This window comes from Lepisosteus oculatus, unplaced genomic scaffold (genome assembly GCF_040954835.1).
Source record: "Lepisosteus oculatus isolate fLepOcu1 unplaced genomic scaffold, fLepOcu1.hap2 HAP2_SCAFFOLD_83, whole genome shotgun sequence".
In the NCBI taxonomy this organism is placed as follows: domain Eukaryota; kingdom Metazoa; phylum Chordata; class Actinopteri; order Semionotiformes; family Lepisosteidae; genus Lepisosteus; species Lepisosteus oculatus.
In genome coordinates this window covers 311,484-330,787 of record NW_027168394.1, presented here as the reverse complement: position 1 = coordinate 330,787, position 19,304 = coordinate 311,484, and the positions used below count along the sequence as shown (strand labels likewise).

General features: G+C 43.2%; 2 non-coding genes across 2 annotated transcripts; both read left to right on the top strand.

Annotated features, from left to right (window-relative positions):
• Window positions 1–4,631: 4,631 nt before the first annotated feature.
• trnas-gcu (transfer RNA serine (anticodon GCU)) lies at window positions 4,632–4,713 on the top strand. Its single transcript has one exon. It is a non-coding gene; the product is annotated as a tRNA-Ser (tRNA).
• A 4,325-nt stretch (window positions 4,714–9,038) lies between these two features.
• trnai-aau (transfer RNA isoleucine (anticodon AAU)) lies at window positions 9,039–9,112 on the top strand. Its single transcript has one exon. It is a non-coding gene; the product is annotated as a tRNA-Ile (tRNA).
• Window positions 9,113–19,304: the final 10,192 nt, after the last annotated feature.

Below are 19,304 nucleotides of genomic sequence, written 5' to 3'. Positions count from 1 at the left end.
ATAACAATTGAATTCTCGAGCTGTAATGCATTGAAGTTGAATACTCATCCAATCTTTGGGGATTCAGATCTTCCTGCGGGCACAAAGAAACAGTTGCAGGCTGTTGCTGTCCAATCCGCGCTCTCTGGCTCCGTGCCAGGCTGTGCTGTGCGGCTTGCGACGCTGCACTGCTGATGCTCACTGTTGGCTTTAACTAGCAAAGTTTGTGCACAGGAGAAAAGATGACTGTGGGTCCCAGCAAGTCAGGAAGAGGACCGGTTCGTTTCTGATGAAGAGCTAGTTCTGAATAGTGATTCAGCTGTCCACAGTTCCGACCTGTTCACAAGGCCTGCTGCTGGTGCTAACCTCGGGTGGATCCTCTGGTTATTCTCTGGCAACCTCCGCTCTAGACTCTTAGAACAAAGGAAAGTTCTGGCACTCGGACACACTGGCCGTTCCGTGGTTGTCCGGGCTGAGTCTCAGGATGGTCAGGAGGCGCGCTGCGAGAATGTCCTGCCCTTGGGAGCCTTCTGCTCCTGGGCCGTCCTGCCCTGGAATTCTCCTTTGAATTCCCTTTAGAATTGTCCACAGAACCCTCTGAATCCTCCCTTCTGAATCTTACTGAATCTCACAGGCTCTCTGTGTTGCCTGTTTTTACCTGGAGGAACTTCAGCTCATTGATTGGCTGAAAGTTCCATGGGCATCAGAGTCCCACGTGGGTTACTCGGCCCTACAAGTCCCTGATTGATTGATCAAGGTGAGATATGAGTCACTTAGTCCTGACACTTAGTAATGCAGTCCAGATGTCCAACTGGCACTCCCTAGACAGATAGGCGCCAATGGATGACCATTGATCATGATAGAAAGGCTTAGCTAAGTGCATCCCCCTTTGGGAGCTGTCCTAGGACCTTAAATCACCCTGCATGAATAGTCTCTCTGTGGCTGCACCACAGAGATGAACAGAGAAATGGGGCCTCATTTGGAAAGGCTCAGAACACTTAATTCTGCCTTATTAATAAGCCTCGCCGCTACACACATATATTAATGTAATAAATGATTGCTTATGCTTTATAAATAAATCTAATTAAAATAAAAGCTTAAGTTTTGTATTTATCTTGTACCATAGAACATGATTTTCTTTGTATTTCAAGCCCACAAAGTGTCCAAATGTTCTATGATCATTTCTTTCATCATTAGGGACTAAATATACCAAACGTATGATGCTAAAATCCTGAAAAAAGGATAGGCTCCATTTCGTCAGTAGATTGGAGTCCAAAACTGATTTGGGTCAATATACATTACCTTTGAAGATAAGGTACAGTCTACTGTAGGGAACCATCAACTTAGAAAGCATTGGCCTTCCCTGGGGGTCAGGTAGGTGCAAAAGATAAACCTTTATCCTATCTTTATCTTAAGATAAGTGTCCAAGCAGTATTTTTCCAAGTTTCACCAAGCTCATCATGTTGCCATAGTAGACAAAGTTCTATAAAATGTTAAATAACTTTAGAAAAAAGCATCTTGGTCTTTCAGTACTGTACAAGGTGAATTAAACTGTCCCTGGTAATAAAAAGTAATTAGAAGCATCCCAGAAACTTTATCTCTAGAAACATTAGCTGTTTTATATCATGTAATTTAGTGTGATGTTGTCAGAATTCAAGGACATTATCACACACAGAAATTGGTTCAGTTAAATCTAAAAAACACAGCTAAACATGGGTTTAAATGTAAAATAGAAGTCTTACCTCTTGTCAAAAGATTTAATTCAAGAAGCGATGTAATAAATGATTGCTTATGCTTTATAAACAAATCTAATTAAAATAAAAGCTTAAGTTTTGTATTTATCTTGTACCATATAACATGGTTTTCTTTGTATTTCAATCCCACAAAGTGTCCAAATGACGCACTACATGATATAAGGAAGATTATCACATGCATATCGGTATTATCTTTCTTACGAAAATGCATTCCTTTCATTACCTTTTACTTTTTAAAATGAACTCAAATTGTGTATAATGTAATAATTTAAGTAGAATAGATTCTAACAATATAATGATCCAGTGTGTTGCACTACTTCACTGCTTCACTGCTCTATGCCGTCTGGAAATAAATCCTCAGACTGCTCACTGCCCTGGGCTTGTACCAATAAATTACAGGAGCACGTCTATATATCACTGCGTTGAAGCAGAAGACACACAATCACTGCAAACACATCCTAAATACAGTGTTCCAACACCTTTGACCTCATCCAGAACGTATCATTTATTGAAAGGGATTGCTGTCAGAATGCACATCTGAATCCCAAACAGAATCTCTAGTAAAATACGATCATTTGTGAAACAGGCAAATGACTGTCTCAGGGGCCCATTCCTCATTGTCAGACATATGTATGCAATGCTTTCACCGTGCATTGAGCAATAGGGATTAAAAACACCGCAGGTAAGGTTAGATGTCATGTTCTATGATCATTTCTTTCAGCATTAGGAACTAAATATACTAAACGTATGATACTAAAATGTTATTTTCACATATATTAATGTAATAAATGATTGCTTATGCTTTATAAATAAATCTAATTAAAATAAAAGCTTAAGTTTTGTATTTATCTTGTACCATAGAACAAGATTTTCTTTGTATTTCAAGCCCACAAAGTGTCCTTTGATCTCTATTCTGTGGTAATCCACAATGACCCCGTTCTTCAGGTGATTCATCATGTCCTCCCTCGTCTGTTGAGAGGCCATCCCGATCTCTTCTGCCGTGGCATGCTTCATACACGCTCTCTTGAAGTGAGCAGGAAGCTGATCAAAAGTATTCAGGCACATCTTGCACACCAGGGGAATCCTCGCGGGTTTCCTTTGAAAATAAATAATACCATCTGTGTATAGAAACAAGCTAAGACTGATTTCTTAAATTATCCTTAAAATTCTCTCTCATAGTTTGAGCATAATGATTTTATTGCATTTATATAAGAATTGCTCATTGCTCCAAAATAAATAATGGTTTCATAAAAAAGTGAACACTTACTTGGTCTCAGTCACAGACTTTCCAATAGAAGCCATTGTGGAGTTCAGCAACTGCAGGTCCTAGAAGTGGGGAAGGAATTTTAAAAGAGAAATTGAATTACAATGCAGAAGGAATGGCTGAGGGTTCACTGAAATATATAAATATACAAATTCCAAAGACTGAGTCCATATAGAAACAACTACTTTTCATTTTCAGTATAAGAAAAAAAAACATTATCTTCCAAAGCATCATAAAATTGTCCCTTCTTCCAGACTCTACTTCTCTCTTGTAGTAGTACAGCAGACCTTTCCAGGTGAGCAGATCACAGAGTCCGAAATAAGCTTCCTCCATCAAACAAAGTACCTGAACATGACTCTGTCTTCATAAAAGCGCCCCTGTAATAAAGAGATTAAATCCAAAATCAAGAGGGCAGTTGCCTACTGAAATACAAGAAGTCATCAATTTTAACCTAGCAACACATTAAAGGCTGCATCTATACAAGTGCGATTCTAGAAATGCTCACCAGATTACGTTTTAAGAAGGAACTGCACCTCAGGTTCCGCTGAGATCTTAACTCGGATGGCAGGATTCAGAGTCCGGAGTGCGGACTGATGGCGAACGGAGGGTCCACATACTGTGGATCCCTCAGTGATCTTCCGCGTATTCAAACCGCCAGCGTGTGACTCCCCTGTCCCTGTGACCTCATTGGTCTGCTCTCTCCTCTGTGCAGCCGAGCCCGACTCACGGTAAAGTGAAAAAAAAGATGCCCTCAACGTGAGATTTACTCTGGAGCGAGGATAGATGTTACCTTTTTATCATTGAATAGGATGTATGTGATGTGGCGACTAGGTTCAATTTTGTATCCTCTTTAAAAGATTAAGGACTGGGGTGAGCGTGATTTACCACCCTTTCAGCTAAGAACCCGACTTGCGCACCGTTTAAGCTGCATAGACTCGGTCGTTTAACTCTTCTCCATTAGCAGGGTTAAGGTTAAAGAAAAAAAAAATTGCTGACTTCTTTTTTTTTGCCAGCTGCTAGCGCTGATTAGCAAGGTTTGTATTTCATGTTTTGCAAGTTGCATCCATTTTAAGAAAAACAAGTCGTGTTAAAGACAGGAAATGAATACTTGCATTTAATTAAGTCTAGCCGTAGGCGGTTGTCCATAATGACCAGTTCTGTTCGAGAAGACAGAACAAAAAAAGGCACTGCTGGGATTCAGACCCAGGGGCTCCTGTTTACTAGACAGCCACTTTAACCAACTAAGCCACAGTGCCCCGGGAGTGCTGTCCTTTTGCAGCCACTTGGACACACCACTCAGACACATCTGCATTCGGTGTGTGCTCCGCCTGCTCGCTGAGCAAGTTGCCACCTTTACATACAATAGCAACATCGACACCAAGAGAAAGGATGACAAATGGCTTTTATCTGGAACTTTTCATGTCCAAGGAGCTCAATGTGCTTTCTGTGTACAACAGGGCCACTGAACTCCACGCTGGCCACTGAACCACAGCAGTGGGTTGCTGGCTTCACATCTCCCAAGGAAAATGTTGAAATCGCATGTGGAACAGGAAAATGACCCTCGAGTACGAGGGAAAAAAAAGAAAAAGATCATCTGGAGCGCGCCAACCCAGTTGGGACAGCCCAGTTTTGTTAACAAGGTGGCCGAGTGGTTAAGGCGATGGATTGCTAATCCATTGTGCTTTGCACGCATGGGTTCAAATCCCATCCTCGTTGGTTTCCATGTCTGTTTCCATTCTGTTTTTGATCCCTATTGCTCAATGCACAGTGAAAGCATTGCATACATGTGTCTGACAATGAGAAATGGGCCCCTGAGACAGTCATTTGCCTGTTTCACAAATGATCGTATTTTACTAGAGATTCTGTTTGGGATTCAGATGTGCATTCGGACAGCAATCCCTTTCAAGAAATGATACGTTCTGGATGAGGTCAAAGGTGCATCATTTGGACACTTTGTGGGCTTGAAATACAAAGAAAATCATGTTCTATGGTACAAGATAAATACAAAACTTAAGCTTTTATTATAATTAGATTTGTTTATAAAGCATAAGCAATCATTTATTACATTAATATATGTAAAAATAACATTTTAGCATCATACATTTAGTATATTTAGTCCCTAAGGCTGAAAGAAATGATCATAGAACATGACTTCTAACTCTACCTGCGGTGTTTTTGATCCCTATTGCTCAATGCACAGTGAAAGCATTGCATACATGTGTCTGACAATGAGAAATGGGCCCCTGAGACAGTCATTTGCCTGTTTCACAAATGATCGTATTTTACTAGAGATTCTGTTTGGGATTCAGATGTGCATTCGGACAGCAATCCCTTTCAAGAAATGATACGTTCTGGATGAGGTCAAAGGTGCTGGAACACTGTATTTAGGATGTGTTTGCAGTTATTCTGTGTTTCTAGCTTCAACCCAGTGATATATATATATATGCTCACTGATTTTTTGGTACATGCCCAGGGCAATAATCATTATGAGGATTTATCTCCATATGTGCTAGAGGTAGTGTTGTGAAATTCTTCAACACACTGGATCGCAGGTTTAAACCTGCACTCTTACTCCTTAAATACCAACAAATGCAGATATGTAGCAATCATATTAATAATAATAATAATAATTGCTTACACTTATATAGCGCTTTTCTGGACACTCCACTCAAAGCGCTTTATATTGTAGCGGACACTCATTTGCCTGTTTCACAAATGATCGTATTTTACTAGAGATTCTGTTTGGGATACGGATGTGCATTCTGACAACAATCTCTTTCAAAAAATGATTTTACCTTATCGCAGCTTTGCCCCTCTTGCCTCTTTGGAAAATATCTCCATCTTGTGGTCGTTGCTGGTAATGTCTAGACAATATCTCCATCTTGTGGTCGTTGTTGGTAATGTCTAGACAATATCTCCATCATGTGGTCGTTGTTGGTAATGTCTTCTTATGCCCTTTTTTTATTTCAATTCTTTATTAGTTGATTCTAGAATCTCTACAATAGAGCTGAAAATATCAGTTTTGTAGCAGACAATATGACATTAGTTATAGTCCAATTAAGACTTTATTACCCTGTTCGTAACATAACAAATTAAAATTGATTAAAACTAAGTTTGGAACACCAGAGAACATAAAAAATGATTTTTAGGAAAACCATGAGGTTCTCTGTGTCCGATGCCTGCAAGGGGAGAAAGCTAGAATCCTTTGCTTTTTCAAAATTTGAAAATAAACATCATATAACAACAGCTTTCATTCCTAGGAGTGAAAAATAACCATTTTTGAAGACATATTAGTTTCTAAAACACTACAATAAAGTTAAAAACATCCGTTTTATATTACTTTTAGCATTTTTAGTGAAATTAGTCATTTATTGCACTATTTTTAATATAATCTCTAATTAAAAGTGAATAGAATTAAGTTTGGAGCAACAAGGAACACAAAAAAAAAAGATTTTAAGGAAAAAAATGATGTCTTCTGTGCCAGGTGCCTGCAAGGGGAGAAAGCTAGAATCCTACCCAGGCTCCTGGAGCTCTGTCCTGGCTAAAGGAGGGTGAATCCATCCCCTTCAAAGCTCCATGAAAAAATGATCATTTAAATTTTGAAAAAAAAAACATCATATAACAACAGTTTTCATTCATAGGAGTGAAAAACAACAATTTTTGAAGACATATTAGTTTCTAAAACACTACAATAAAGTTGAAAACATCCGTTTTATATTACATTAATTTTTGTGAAATAAGTCATTTATTGCACTATTTTTAATAAAATCTCTAATTAAATGTGATTAAAATTAAGTTTGGAACAACAAGGAACACAAAAAAAAAGATTTTAAGGAAAAAAATATTGTCTTCTGTGCCAGGTGCCTGCAAGGGGAGAAAGCTAGAATCCTACCCAGGCTCCTGGAGCTCTGTCCTGGCTAAAGGAGGGTGAATCCATTCCATTCAAAGCTCCATGAAAAAATGATATTTTTAAATTTGAAAAAAAAAAAAACATTGTAGAACAACATCTCTTGGTCCACAGAGTGCAAAAATCCAACTTTGAAGAAAATCCATTGACTGATCCACGAATCCTGAAGTTTCTTCGCATGATATCGGGCTTGAAACCACTTTCTGGAAAATGATGAAAAATGCCAAAAATGAAAAAAAAGTTATCAATTCTAGAGCCTAAGGGGAAAATAAGACAAATGTATATCTCCAAATAATTTTATGTGCTTCAGAAGAGCCCAGGAAAGTTTTTTGCATACATGAAACCACGCCCGTTTGCACGTAAGCAGACATGGTTGCACACACGACTGCATGAAAGCACGCGTGCATGCAAAATCATCCTGTTAAGCATTTGAAAAGCCGCACCACGGCGCACTTGAAATAGCTCTTACATTAGAGGTCGACGCAGGAATCGCCTTTTTATTTACGCTCTTACCAACGCGATGGAAAGCAAAACAAAGCAAAGCAGAGCAAAACAAAATGAACAAACGCAAAACCCTCACGTCCCGCACTTGCATATAACGCCGTTACGTGCCCAAGCGGTATTGTACGTCATCCTAGCACTGCACCCCGGGGCGTACGGTATATGGGAATGAGCACACGCCACGAATCGTCTCAAATCACTCCCTACAACTGTAAGGTGCCTTGAAGCCTGCACCCCCAACATTCTTCTTTGCGCATCTGTGAAAGGTAAACTCTTGAGCAAACTCTGAACCAGCTCTAAGGAAACTAATCCGATTAGACGTTACTTTGACTCATCCTTTAACAGTTTTCAGTCTCTGTCTTTAAACACCTTGCTCAGTCACATTCAAGCCACAAGTACTCTTCTCGGATGTTGCACAAACAAATCCTAATGTCTTGAAAGCATTGCAGTATGTTTGTGTCCCACTTCCCGTGGCTGCAGGACGACTGACACGAACGGACAAACACAATCTGTGGCGTTTAGCGTGACATAGTCTTGCAGGCATCGTGCTGTCTTACTGCAATACTATACCACTTGAGGAAACAGTCCATCTGGCCATGAAACTCATTTGAACGTCTAGCTACAGCAACTAACAATAACATGATTTATTCAGGATGTGTGGAATCAGCACGTCCCGGAGACAGCTTCTGAAATCGTGAGCATTCTCTGGTGGTGTCCTGGAGGGCTCCCCCGGGCATGTGTTGGTGGTATAGTGGTGAGCATAGCTACCTTCCAAGCAGGTGACCGGGGTTCGATTCCCGGCCAACGCAGTGGCAAGTGTTTTCAAATGCTGTCACAAGCCTTTGGTAAGCAAAGCGAAGCCTTTTGAAAGAGCTAAAGCACTACAAAATGGAATTGAAGGAGAATCTTACAGGGGATTCTGAGCAGTGTCTAAATAAATAAATTCACAGCGTCCGCGGATGGCATTTTGCAGCTGGAAGTAGATGTCGACGCTTTTTTCACACAGCACCAAAAAAGCGTCTTTTTTGAAGGTACAGGCATTGAGCATTGGTGGTTCATTGTTAGAACTCTCGCCTGCCACGCAGGAGGCTTGGTTTCGATTCCTGGCCAATGCAGTGGCTTTTGCAGCGAAGAGCTCCATCACTTGCATCCCAACTTTTGCAACTCGCAACTGAAAACCCACTGAAGCTAAGCAGGTGTGAGCCAGGTCAGTACCTGGATGAGGGTGAGCTACAGGGAAAAACAAAGCTTCCAGCTGGAAGCGGTGTTAATGGGGCCAGCGGGGAGGCGCTCACCCTGAGGTCTGTGCGGGTCCCAATCTCCCAATATAGTGACGGAGAAGCTGTGTTGTAAAGGGGCGCTGTCTTTTGGATGAGATGTAAAACCGAGGTCATAGTGCTCTGTGGTCATTAGAAATGACCACCAAAACCTTTGACAAAAGCTCTTGGTAATTGATGGTCTTCAATAATGTTTCTCCTTTAGGTACATTTAAAATCAGCTGAATAATGCTGTGAAATCATGAAACTGCATGAGAAAGCCCGTACACTGAATTACACGGCTTTCTATTCAAAGGAGGACAAAAGAAATTCCCTGAGTTCGATTTTTTGCAGCACAGAGAGGAGCACTCTCATGAGGCCGGTTAGCTCAGTTGGTTAGAGCGTGGTGCTAATAACGCCAAGGTCGCGGGTTCGAGCCCCGTATGGGCCATGTCCTTTTCTCCTCTCTTACCAAAGCTGTTAGGTTCCTTTCCGTGGTGAGAGGGGTTGTCATGCAACACTGCCACATAGTGCCGACAGACAAGAGTGTTGCGGGAGAAGAGAAAAGTGTTTGAAGATTTAAGAGTGTCTTAGGTGGAGCCAAAATCAAGTGTCACAAATGCAAGTGGGAAGATTTCCAATGTTTAATATGGTCAAAATAAGCGGAAGTTACCAGCTGGTCCGGCACAGTCTGCCATGCTTTTGTCATATACTGTAAAGTGGTGTCGAACTGGAGCCTCACCATTTGCATATGTGAGGCTCCAGTTATACATCGATTGTCACATTAAATGACAAAAATGAAGAGAGGTAAAGCAGCTGGAGAGGTTTTCTTACAACTTCTGAGCTGACACAGTTTTGGAAAATGTTTCCTTCACGCTGCACTGTACAACATAGGCAGCCAAGAGTCTCCAAAACAAAACAGAATTGACAGATAGGAGAAAATTCCCACTCCTCCTGAAGTTCCCAAAATCCAGCACTGAGCGTAAACAAAGTGTCTAAGTAGTGTGGGAATGTTAAACCTAACCCTAGCTGGAGTTTGAGCAATCCAGCACTGAGAGTAAAAAGATGAGTCAAAGTAACGTCTAATCAGATTAGTTTCCTTAGAGCTGGTTCAGAGTTTGCTCAAGAGTTTACCTTTCACAGATGCGCAAAGAAGAATGTTGGGGGTGCAGGCTTCAAGGCGCCTTACAGCTGTAGGGAGTGATTCGAGACGATTCGTGGCGTGTGCTCGTTCCCATATACCTTACGCCCCGGGGTGCAGTGCTAGGATGACGTACAATACCTCTTGGGCACGTAACGGCGTTATATGCAAGTGCGGGACGTGGGGGTTTTCGTTTGTTCGTTTTGTTTTGCTCTGCTTTGCTTTGTTTTGCTTTCCATCGCGTTGGTAAGAGCGTAAATAAAAAGGCGATTCCTGCATCTATCACTAATGTAAGAGCTATTTCAAGTGCGGCGTGGTGCGGCTTTTCAAATGCTCAACAGGATGACTTCGCTTGCACGTGTGCTTTCATGCAGTCGTGTGTGCAACCATGTCTGCTTATGTGCAAACGGGCGTGGTTTCATGTATGCAAAAAACTTTCCTGGGCTCTTCTGAAGCACATAAAATTATTTGGAGATATACATTTGTCTTGTTTTCCTCTTAGGCTCTAGAATTGATAACTTTTTTTTAGGATTCTAGCTTTCTCCCCTTGCAGGCATCGGGCACAGAGGACCTCATGGTTTTCCTGAAAATCTTTTTTTTTTTGTGTTCCTTGTTGTTCCAAACTTAATTTTAATCACTTTTAATTAGATATTTTATTAAAAATAGTGCAAAAAATGACTAATTTCACTAAAAATAATGTAATATAAAACTGATGTTTTTAACTTTATTGTAGTGTTTTAGAAACTACTATGTCTTCAAAAATGGTTATTTTTCACTCCTAGGAATGAAAGCTGTTGTTATATGATGTTTATTTTCAAATTTTGAAAAAATCAAAGGATTCTAGCTTTCTCCCCTTGCAGGCATCGGACACAGAGAACCTCATGGTTTTCCTAAAAATCATTTGTTATGTTCCCTGGTGTTCCAAACTTAGTTTTAATCAATTTTAATTTGTTATTATGTTAAAAACAGGGTAATAAGTTTCTAATTGGACTATAAATAATGTCATATTGTCTGCTATAAAACTGATGTTTTCATCTCCATTGTAGAGATTCTAGAATCAACTAATAGAGAATTAAAATAAAAAAGGGCATAAGAAGACATTACCAACAACGACCACAAGATGGAGATGTTGTCTAGACATTACCAACAACGACCACAAGATGGAGATATTGTCCAAAGAGGCAAGAAGGGCAAAGCCGCGATAAGGAGATTGCTGTCAGAATGCACATCCGGATCCCAAACAGAATCTCTAGTAAATTATGATCATTTGTGAAACAGGCAAATGAGTGTCTGCTACAATATGATTGCTACATATCTGCATTTGTTGGTTTTTAAGGAGTAAGAGTGCAGGCGGTTTAAACCTGCGATCCAGTGTGTTGAAGTATTTCACAACACTACCCCTAGCACATCTGGAAATAAATCCTCATAATGATTATTGCCCTGGGCATGTACCAAAAAATCACTGAGCATATACATATATCGCTGTGTTGAAGCTAGAGACACAGAATAAGTGCAAACACATCCTAAATACAGTGTTCCTGCACCTTGACCTCATCCAGAATGTATCGTTTTTTGAAAGCGATTGCTGTCAGAATGCACAACTGAATCCCAAACAGAATCTCTAGTCAAATATGATCATTTGTGAAACAGGCAAATGAGTCTCTCAGGTGCCCATTGCTCATTTTCAGACACATTTATGCAATACTTTCACCATGCGTTGAGCAATAGGGATTAAAGATACCAGAGGTAAGGTTTAAAAGTGATTCTGAGGTGCAACACATCAGCGATACAGCTAGGCATCTGAAATGCGGGGTTTGAGAGCCCTTCAGGGAACACCGTACCCTAAAGGTACCAGAAGTCCACTAGTATAAGCATTAAGTCACTGTCAGCCCTGTTGCAATGTGATTGCTACATATCTTCATTTCTTTGGTTTTTAAGGAGTAAGAGTGCAGGGGGTCTAAATCTGCGATCCAGTGTGTTGAAGTATTTCACAACACTACCTGTAGCCCGTCTGGAAATAAATCCTCATTCTGATTATTGACCTGGGCATGTACCAATAAATCACTGAGTATATATATATATCACTGTGTTGAAGCTAGAGACCTGTATGTAATAATATGATGCTAAAATGTTATTTTCACATGTAAGAAAACCGGCTCAGGGACGCCAAATATGTAATGTTGCCATAGCAAAATTAAATGTAGTGGCTCTCTGAAGGCACCAGTTCTGTAGGGTTTGGGCATTTACTGAGACAATTATTAATTGTAGCAGTAAATCACAAAGTTGATTCTTTTGATGGCTTTAGAATCCAACCATGTGACATAACTCAAACAACGCGCACACACAGGTACTAATACACGAGGATACATTTATTAATACATAAAATATGCATGTAAACCTAACAGATCTTATCGAGAGGGTTATCAGAATACAAAAGATATATATTCAGTCAGTTACGAAGTGTTACACATATCAAGAGGACATACGTTCAGTATATCATTCATTAAGACCGTTTCGTTAATGAACTTGGTTATAACTTCTACATTAGATACTCAAACAAGTACATAACTCTTAGGAATTAAATTGATATCAACTGGTTGGGATAACAATTGAATTCTCGAGCTGTAATGCAGTGAAGTTGAATACTCATCCAATCTTTGGGGATTCAGATCTTCCTGCGGGCACAAAGAAACAGTTGCAGGCTGTTGCTGTCCAATCCGCGCTCTCTGGCTCCGTGCCAGGCTGTGCTGTGCGGCTTGCGACGGTGCGCTGCTGATGCTCACTGTGGGCTTTAACTAGCAAAGTTTGTGCACAGGAGAAAAGATGACTGTGGGTCCCAGCAAGTCAGGAAGAGGACCGGTTCGTTTCTGATGAAGAGCTAGTTCTGAATAGTGATTCAGCTGTCCACAGTTCCGACCTGTTCACAAGGCAGGCCTGCTGCTGGTGCTAACCTCGGGTGGATCCTCTGGTTATTCTCTGGCAACCTCCGCTCTAGACTCTTAGAACAAAGGAAAGTTCTGGCACTCGGACACACTGGCCGTTCCGTGGTTGTCCGGGCTGAGTCTCAGGATGGTCAGGAGGCGTGCTGCGAGAATGTCCTGCCCTTGGGAGCCTTCTGCTCCTGGGCCGTCCTGCTCTGGAATTCTCCTTTGAATTCCCTTTAGAATTGTCCACAGAATCCTCTGAATCCTCCCTTCTGAATCTTACTGAATCTCACAGGCTCTCTGTGTTGCCTGTTTTTACCTGGAGGAACTTCAGCTCATTGATTGGCTGAAAGTTCCATAGGCATCAGAGTCCCACGTGGGTTACTCGGCCCTACCAGTCCCTGATTGATTGATCAAGGTGAGATATGAGTCACTTAGTCCTGACACTTAGTAATGCAGTCCAGATGTCCAACTGGCACTCCCTAGACAGATAGGCGCCAATGGATGACCATTGATCATGATAGCCAGGCTTAGCTAAGTGCATCCCCCTTTGGGAGCTGTCCTAGGACCTTAAATCACCCTGCAGAACAGTTTCTCTGTGGCTGCACCACAGAGATGAACAGAGAAATGGGGCCTCATTTGGGAAGGCTCAGAACACTTAATTCTGCCTTATTAATAAGCCTCGCCGCTACATATCCCCCCTTTTTGAAGGTCACGAGGTCCTGAGGCGTTGTTGCCTTCAAAACAAAACAGAGTTAAGTGATGTCCCTTGCCATTAGAACATTAATCTTAAATGTCCACATTACTCCTCGAGAATTCATACCGGAACCAGTGTTGGATACAAACAGGATGAATAACATCTGGAGTATGTATAAACACGGTAGGAGACATTATCTAGGTCTAGGAATTACACATCAGGAAGTTCACTGTCAATATCTGATACCTCTGTAGTAGATATTTGGGGAGAAATCACTTCCTTTCTTTTGACATGCTACCTTTGACTCATTCATGCTACCCAGATTACATTTTGATGCAAGAGTACAGCATTCAGAGTACACTGTCAGTCATGATCCAGCTTCCCAGCAGCAGTGTTAAAATATAACCAGTTCCTGTTCCCAGCCCCGCGATAAACCACAACACCTGTGTTGGGTATCTGCTAGGGTGGTTTGGAGGTTTGTTCCATTAAAGCAAACTAACTACCTGTACCTCTTCAGGGCTTACTGTTTCTTGGATTTCTATCCAATTCAATAGTGTGGCACCTGAAGGCATCCATGACCTCAAGTTTGGTCTTATGTTGTCTGGTTCCAGACCGTACAGTGTTAAGTTACCATGCTGTACTATGGCCTCCTCGGGAACTTGCAGGAAAACTGTTTGATTAGGTAGCTGCATTGTGGTAGCTGTATCATGCCTGTCACAAGTCATAGTGTCAGTTAAATGTGGTGTGCTGACCAGCCATTTACTTCCTACCTGCTCTTCATGGGGTTCATTAACCTCCCTCTGCTCGATAGTAGCTTTACACCCTTCATTGGTGAATCGTTTAGACACAGCCAATGGATAGCTTTGGTAGCCATACCCATCTCAAGATTTGGAACCAAATTCAATCTTGGATTGCCTTCTGGGTGAGCTATGAGCGATGGGGTTAATGTCACATACTCCTCTACTGAGAAGAGTGGAATCAAGTGGGTTGGGAATCGTGCCGTGGTTAGACTGGCTACAGTGGCACTAAGCTCCCTTAATAGGTCTTGTGTCAACATTCTGGCCTGTTGCACACAAGCATAAACCCACTGTATAACACCAACAATCATGTCCACTGGTTGGGGAATAAGGTTTAACCCTGTTGCATAGGAAATTGCCTGTAGGGTTTTCCCTAAGCTTTCCAACTTTTGCTGCTGTCGATACAGTCTGTCACTACCCTCCGGCATCTCTGACCCCTGCCTTCTTGGGGCAGTCAGGGTGAGAGTGCCAGTAGCACACAAACCTACCAGAAAAAAGCAAACGTGCAACAGTGGCGGCAGCAATCAGTCCTCCCAAAAGTCTTTTCGGGTGGCTGATCCCATTCATCTCCTTCTGAATGACTGTCGCCTTTCTAAGCTGGCGCAGCGTGTACATGGTGTCTTTCTCAGTATGCCCTGTGGCATCTTGGGCACCAACATCCTGGAAATATGGGGAGATCTGACGCAGCTGCTGATGCTGCTCCTCCTTTTCCAGGGCATCTGCTTTTTCGATTTGTTCATGCCTGTGCTCTAGGAACCCTGCAGGGGGCGGTGCAGCGGTGGAGCATGCCTGACCCTCGGCTGAGTGGTCATCTGGAGCACCTGAGTGATCTGGGATTGTTACCCCATTCTCACTGTTCAGGTCCACCCTGCACACTTCCTGATTGAGGAATCCCTCTATCGGCATGTTTACAATCGTTCGCTGGGCTTGGGTGTAGGACACCTGCTCACTCCCCCCTTCCCTTGCTAGGGGTTCGGGGAGCTGCCCCAGTACTGGGATAGCTAGTTCACTGTCTTTGAACTTACTATCACTCACCAGGCCCATGTCAGTGCAGGCGGGGATTCTGACACCCCTCTTTGCGATGTCCTGCACTGGCAGGCGGGTGACTTGACCATCCAGCTCCAGTCTGGCTGAACCACTGTTGGTCAGACTCAGACTGACAGACTGAGCTGGTGGCTGTAAGAAACCCGGCTCGGCTTTCATTCCCTGTCCCTTCTGGGGGACTGGGTGTGTTGGCAACCCTGCCGTTGAGGCAGGAACAATCAGGTCAGTCTCACTCACTACCTGGTAGTTGTGAGAAATAATGTTACCTGACTGCAGGTTCCCTGGGTCACAGCAGAGGGAATCGGCATCTGGGATCAGGTGTGTCCACAGTGCAGTAGTCTCAGCGTCCAGCTGGGCCTCCTGTCTAACCTGTGAATGTTGCACCAGGGGCACCTGGCGGTGGCCCTGTGACAGCTGCTCAAGCAGATCCTCACTAATAGAGGACCTCTCAGGGCTAAGGGTGAGGGCTACATCACCAACCTGCTCTCCTGCCATCTGGATCCCTTCCACCACTGCAGGGTGGTGTTCCTGACCCCTCTTGGGTGCCAGGGTGCACAGGGAAAGCTCCTTTTCATCGCCAGGTGGGGAGATCTGCTCCTCTTTAGGGATGTAAAAGGTGTGTGCTTTACCTGGTGGATCAGGCGGCTGCTTGGAGCACCGCTCCTGTGGCATGGAGGCTGTTGGGACCTTGGCCGGGACACGACTTCCCTGTATATCCGGGGAACAAGGAAATATTTTTATTTCTTGTCCAGAGGGAACAGAAGGAATCTCCACATAGGCTTATGTGTTCGGTGGGCACTGTGTGAGCACAGTCTGCCTCTAGGCCCCCCTTTCCTTCTGTACAGAAGGCTTAGGAGCCTTGACCTGTTTCCACACTTTGCCTTTCTGGTGATCCACCAAAGGTTCCTCTCTGAGTCGCATGCCCTTTTCTTTTTCAACCCGTTTGAGCTTGCCGTGTGACATCAAACACCTTTCAACCTCAGTGTCAATCAGTGTCTCACTGTGTAAGACATCTCCCATGGCAGCTTTGAGGTAAAAGCTACTTGCTTTTCCTCTGTGTTTTACTGCCTGCTCTGTGACTTCAGGGGTGGAGTCAGCACTGACTTGGGAGTGGCTGAATTCATCCAGGCAGGAACCCTTCCGCTCAATCAGATAGACTGAGGGAGGGAGAGGGGGCGGGTCTCCGCCTCCTCCAGTGGAGAGTATCAGCTCATTCACGCTTCCGGCAGCCTTGGGGAGCGGTTGTCCCTGTCCTAATAAAGCTTGTTCAAGCCTGGCCAGGTGGGCGGCTACTGAATCCTTTTGTTCAGCTTTATCTAGCCCTTTCCCTCCCCCGGTGTTCTCATGGCACTTAGGACGCTGGGTGCAGTCCTGTGTGCATGCTTTGGAACGGGGCTTAGCCAGCTCAGGAGCCTGTGCTCCTTCGAGCAGGGGGGAATTAACCCTGCTGGCTCTGACGGCAAACACAGTCACTTTAACAGCTTTTTGCTCAGAGCGACTTTGGACATCATACTCCCAGGCTTTCTGCACGAATCTCTTAATATCAGTCATTTTCATGGTCTGTGCATCTGTATGCATTAAGATCATCTTTCTGACTGACGGGTGGAGATTCGCAATGAATAAACCCTTGAAATGTGTGTTCTCTTCGCAACCCTCATCATTTCGCCCTGCAAAATAAGTTCGTCTAAGTCTCTCGTAATATTCGCGAGGGGACTCTGCTCTCTCGTGCTTAATGTTAAGAGCGGCGGCTATCGCAGCAGTCGGGTCAATAAACGCACTTTATTCTTCAATAAGTGCTTGACAAAGCTTCTCAAAATCATAACAGACTTCTTTCTTCTGCCTAGCCATCCACTCATGTACAGCTCTGCTGGTAGTTTTCCTGACCAGAAACACTTTCTCCTGTTCTGTGGCGTTTGGCAGATACTGCAGGGTATACCTGAGGTCCTGAATATAACTCTCGATATTATTCTCTGACACTGCGGGGTCAAATCTCTCTATGTCCTTCGCTAGCTCTCTCAGAGAATGGAGATTTATCCTTCTAGCTTCTCCGCTGACGGAGATATGGAAGAGATCGTGGTCAGACCTGTCGCTGCTAGAGAGAGTGCTAAATAGCGACTCGAATTCAGACCTTTTAGCAACCATCGTTAAACTTAAAGAGTATTACTTTTAAGTACGAAATCATAGTTTTACCACAGAAAACCACAAGATCAAGTATGCAATCAACCCGGTAGATCGCAAAAGATCACAAAACAATCAAGCACTGCTTAAAGAGCAAGGGGAACTTTTTTTTCTTTCGGCTTTCAGCACACCGTATTGTTGTGTATGAAACCAGCGGCGTTTTATATTGAATTATTCCGCTTGGTTGACTCATTTCAGTCTTGCCACGCCCACCCAGGGACGCCAAATAATGTAAGAAAACCGGCTCAGGGACGCCAAATATGTAATGTTGCCATAGCAAAATTAAATGTAGTGGCTCTCTGAAGGCACCAGTTCTGTAGGGTTTGGGCATTTACTGAGACAATTATTAATTGTAGCAGTAAATCACAAAGTTGATTCTTTTGATGGCTTTAGAATCCAACCATGCGACATAACTCAAACAACGCGCACACACAGGTACTAATACACGAGGATACATTTATTAATACATAAAATATGCATGTAAACCTAACAGATCTTATCGAGAGCGTTATCAGAATACAAAAGATATATATTCAGTCAGTTACGAAGTGTTACACATATCAAGAGGACATACGTTCAGTATATATTTCATTAAGACCGTTTCGTTAATGAACTTGGTTATAACTTCTACATTAGATACTCAAACAAGTACATAACTCTTAGGAATTAAATTGATATCAACTGGTTGGGATAACAATTGAATTCTCGAGCTGTAATGCATTGAAGTTGAATACTCATCCAATCTTTGGGGATTCAGATCTTCCTGCGGGCACAAAGAAACAGTTGCAGGCTGTTGCTGTCCAATCCGCGCTCTCTGGCTCCGTGCCAGGCTGTGCTGTGCGGCTTGCGACGGTGCGCTGCTGATGCTCACTGACCGGCTAGTTAGTGTTGGCTTTAACTAGCAAAGTTTGTGCACAGGAGAAAAGATGACTGTGGGTCCGAGCAAGTCAGGAAGAGGACCGGTTCGTTTCTGATGAAGAGCTAGTTCTGAATAGTGATTCAGCTGTCCACAGTTCCGACCTGTTCACAAGGCAGGCCTGCTGCTGGTGCTAACCTCGGGTGGATCCTCTGGTTATTCTCTGGCAACCTCCGCTCTAGACTCTTAGAACAAAGGAAAGTTCTGGCACTCGGACACACTGGCCGTTCCGTGGTTGTCCGGGCTGAGTCTCAGGATGGTCAGGAGGCGTGCTGCGAGAATGTCCTGCCCTTGGGAGCCTTCTGCTCCTGGGCCGTCCTGCTCTGGAATTCTCCTTTGAATTCCCTTTAGAATTGTCCACAGAATCCTCTGAATCCTCCCTTCTGAATCTTACTGAATCTCACAGGCTCTCTGTGTTGCCTGTTTTTACCTGGAGGAACTTCAGCTCATTGATTGGCTGAAAGTTCCATAGGCATCAGAGTCCCACGTGGGTTACTCGGCCCTACCAGTCCCTGATTGATTGATCAAGGTGAGATATGAGTCACTTAGTCCTGACACTTAGTAATGCAGTCCAGATGTCCAACTGGCACTCCCTAGACAGATAGGCGCCAATGGATGACCATTGATCATGATAGCCAGGCTTAGCTAAGTGCATCCCCCTTTGGGAGCTGTCCTAGGACCTTAAATCACCCTGCAGAACAGTTTCTCTGTGGCTGCACCACAGAGATGAACAGAGAAATGGGGCCTCATTTGGGAAGGCTCAGAACACTTAATTCTGCCTTATTAATAAGCCTCGCCGCTACATATCCCCCCTTTTTGAAGGTCACGAGGTCCTGAGGCGTTGTTGCCTTCAAAACAAAACAGAGTTAAGTGATGTCCCTTGCCATTAGAACATTAATCTTAAATGTCCACATTACTCCTCGAGAATTCATACCGGAACCAGTGT